The following is a 4,180-nucleotide window of genomic DNA, read 5'->3' as shown; positions in this document are numbered from 1 at the left end:
GGAAAATTTTACTTGCATATGATATTAATGATATTATTCTATAATTTGAGCATTCTATTGGGTCTCCTGTCTTTGGACTGGGTACAAATAGGGATCTCTTCATCAGTTGGCCAAGTAGCTGTCTTCCAAATTTCCTGGCATAGACTAGTGAGTGCTTTCAGTGCTTCCTCAGCTTGTGGAAATATTTCAAGCGGTATTCCATCAATTCCTGGAGCCTTGTTTCTGGCTAGTGTTTAGCAGCTTGAACTTCTTCCTTTAGTACCATTGGTTCTTGCTCATATGCTGCATCCTAACATGGTCCAAATGACCAGTTCTTTTTGGTACAGTGACTGTGCAGTCTTTCCATCTTCTCCTGATGCTTCCTGCATCATTCAACTATTTTCCCATAGAATCTTCCAATATTGCACCTAGAGTTTTCCCTACCTGCACACACACAAATGCAATATATTGATGTTAACTTATCCATCATCTATCACTTAAAAACCAGATGTGCACAGATACCTTCAATCCCAATCCTACATCATGGAATTGCTTTTAGCCATTCTCCTTTCCATATTTGGAAGTCAAATACAGCCCTCTCCAACAGTGAGAGAACTAGGCCCTATTCCCCTCAATATGTTTGCTCATTTGCTCAATTTTTCTGTAACCAGTCTTCTGACCACAGCAGCTAAATCCACTGAGCTCTGTTTTGCAAACACATTGATTGTAGGGGATAAATCCTATCAGCCTTCAAAAATGAAAATCAAACTCACTGCTACTGAGTCAATGCCGACTCATTGTGACCCTTTCTATAGGGAAGGCTGAGGGGAAAAATGCCTAAAAACATGAAAAACAGGATATATCCAACAGTAAATTTTAAAGGTGCTGAAAATCAAATCTGACTCATAGGTACCCGATAGGATGGAGCAGAACTCCTCCTTTCTGTTTCTGAGTGTTGGACCTTGACAGACAGCCTCACCTGTCTTCCGTGGAGTGCAGAGCTGAATGGAGAGCCTTGAGGTTAGCGCCTCAGTGGGTGTGTTGCTTACTAGGCCACCAGGGCTCCTCCCACAAGCCTGGGAAGGGGAGCGACGAACTGGACCTTGAAAGGAAAAGACTTCATCAGCGAAGTAAAGTCATCTGGGTTGACAGCGTCCTCTGTCGGGCAGGTATCTTACTCTGGAGCGTTGCAGCCAATGTGCGCACTCCCCGTCCAAGAGAGAAAGAGAAGTTTCTATTCAGAAAGTCTGCCAGAGAGGGGGCCACAGCAGTGCACACCAAACAAGCCATCCTTGTTGGTGTCCTGTTTGAAATCAGAATACACAAAGGATATGTATTTTTGGCTTTGGAATTTGCACTGTGGAGAGTCACATATAGATGTTCTACGTGAACTCAGTTTTTAAAATAACCAAGGGAAACAACTATTGACCATGAGCCAGCAAACAGAACAATAAGGTTCATTAAATGTCAGTCCAGTCGCAGGATGTCTGTTGGCTGGGCCGACATTGCACCCCTCACAGGTAAGAGGAGACTCTCAGCATGATCTGGCTCTTCTAGATGACAACCGCATCCAACCTGTGTGCTATTGAGCACTATAGCACGTTATAAAAATTCCCTAGAGACTGCTTTAAGTAAAGTACCGTAGGTGAATTACATTCTGTAAGGGGGGCGTTTCTAAGGTATATTAAGTAAAATACCTTGGGTTACAATGGTAAACCTTCCTTCCACTGAGCGAAAGTACCTTGGTTGGTGATCTTACATGTCTTGGGCTCAGAGAGATGGCCTCAAGTTCCAGAAGTCAGAGACTGATTCTTATAGCCCAGTGTCCTTGAGCGCTTCCATCTGAAAGACACTTGCAGAGCAAATGGTTCTGAAGTTCCCCGGCACAGCGTGCATATTCACTTTGGGGGCTGCATTTTCTCGTCCTCTGAAACACCGAGAATTGCCAGACTTAAGTTGCTGATAGACACACAGCACCTTCCTATTAAAAAGCCCTAGAAGGCCCAAGGGGTCAGAAGGAGCCTTTTTAAAAATCTACTCAGAGACCATCACAGACGGATTTGCCCTTCACTAGCTGCCTTTCTGATGCCGTCCAGGGAAGGAAGGGTGGAGTTCAGCAACGTCGCATCAGCCGTGACAGACACTGGCTGAATATTCCATCTGTGCAATATCACTGTCGCACACCTACCGTGGGTTTCACATGAGGAATTGGACGGCAAGGGGAAAAACAAGTGAATGTACATGCATTTGGGTGAGGGTAGCTCAGGAAAGTTCTTCTGGCACATTTTTTTTGCTCTCAGTTCTCCGGATTAAAAGTGCAATAGATGGGGGAGGGGCCCCCACTTAGTCGTCGAAATCCCTGGGCTGCTTAAGCATTAATAACATTCCCCACATGCAACCGGCTTTGATTTTGCTGCTATCGCAGGTGCCAGGCATCTGGGGTGAGATGCGGAAAACGCAACCCTGAAAGCTTCCTGAAATGGTGGAAGGATCGCCGTAGCTTTATGTGGCAGGACTGCCCGCAGATCACAAGGTTCAGAGAGTAAAGGGAGAAAATTTAAAAAGGGGGAACAAAACCCAAAACCTCTGGTTACGACGCACCACGCTTTTAAAGAGGCGGACAGACATATCCCAAGCCCTGTAGGAAATGAGCTGGCAACTTCGCAAAAATGAAGCCTATTTCACAGGGTGATGTGGTTAAAGAGGGTTTTTTTTTTAACACCCACAACTCACAGCAACACTCAAAAGAAGTTGTATCTGCTTCGGAGTGACCACCCGAGAGCCTGCACAATCCCACAGAGTGTGTGGTGGCTTGGAACACTTAGAACATGGTGGAAATGTCTTTCAGTGTTGCCTTCCGAGTGGCTCGATGGACCACACAAAAACAGGCTCACTCTTACTGCAACACATCCCCCCCCCCCCCCACTCAAAATAGAATTGCCAGCCAGCCACTGCCTACTCTCGGTCTCCTAATTTGACTTCAAAAGACTTTGGGAATTTTCAAAGCATTACTCTCAACGATCTTTTAATGGAATTTAAAATAACATGTCATTCGTGATAATGTCGATATTAATAACTCTGTAGTTCGGTTACCTGGGATGCGCCGGCACTTTAAATACATATTTCCCGTTTTTAAAGCAGGAATGGAGGTTCAGAGAGGGGTTTGGCAGTTAGGTCCACGCAGCCCAGTTTAAACAGGGTCAGAACTTCAACTTGCAGCTGGAACATAGAATTGGTGCCAAATGTCAAGGTTTGTGTCACGTCTTACACCTCAATTGGGAGGCCCTGAGTGGTGTAGCAGTGAACATGACCCACCGCACCCACCCAGAGGCACAACAGAAGAAACACCTAGTGACACAGTGCTGAGGAATTAGACATTGTCAACCTGTGGATGCTCCGTCTACTCCCACAGACAAGGGTCGCCAGGAGTCAAAGGTAACAGTGGCATATGGGTTTTATTTTATTTTTTTAAGGGGACAGCGCGAACGCAATCCCCCACTACCACAAATTATGCAGTCAAGTTTCCCACATTTGGGGAAATCGCAGGGGTCAGCACATCCGGAGTCAATGGATAAGCCTCGCCCTGGGAAAACCACCTTCGTGATCATGGTATCTCCCCTGCCAGGGGCACATGGATTTTAAAACAGAAAGCAGTGCCCTGTGCTTTTTTTGGATCAGCAACACTCTCCTGAGATTCGGACATTAACCTAAGGCATAATATGCAAATAGCTGTGTAAATTCCATTTGAGTTGTTTAAAGTCTGTCTTATTTCAATGGTCCCATTTCATCTTTTATGGCATATACAAAAATGCTTGAAACCAAAAATGCTAACGGAAAGGTACCCACAAATGAAAATGGTAAATGTTTTTATTACCATCTAAACAATGATTCTCAGGAACTTGGGGTGCGGCCAGGCCTGGAAACAAAGCAATCTTTGTTCTAATGCTTGGGTGTGCTCTCCCTCCCAGGCCCCTTGATAGTTAATTTATTTTCAATCTCAGGAAATAAAAGGACATGAGAGTTAATTTTTTTTTCCCCAAAAGACAAAAGGTTCTTAACAGCATGCTGGATCCTGTAAGAAGAAGCCACCTGCTTCCGTGTGATGTGCGCATTTGCCTTGCTACATAAAAGCTGGTGAAAACCCAGGTAAGAAGGTAAAAGAAAACAAATCCTTCCATGCCCATTGTTTAATAATTCAACA

At 44.8% G+C, this 4,180-nt stretch overlaps 1 non-coding gene across 1 annotated transcript; it reads right to left on the bottom strand.

The window, feature by feature from the left end:
* Positions 1–3,449: 3,449 nt before the first annotated feature.
* Positions 3,450–3,612, bottom strand: LOC142437949 (U1 spliceosomal RNA). Its single transcript, XR_012782447.1, has one exon. It is a non-coding gene; the product is annotated as a U1 spliceosomal RNA (small nuclear RNA).
* Positions 3,613–4,180: the final 568 nt, after the last annotated feature.

Source organism: Tenrec ecaudatus, chromosome 1 (genome assembly GCF_050624435.1).
Source record: "Tenrec ecaudatus isolate mTenEca1 chromosome 1, mTenEca1.hap1, whole genome shotgun sequence".
NCBI classification, from domain to species: Eukaryota; Metazoa; Chordata; class Mammalia; order Afrosoricida; family Tenrecidae; genus Tenrec; species Tenrec ecaudatus.
This window is presented reverse-complemented; position numbering and strand designations above follow the sequence as displayed.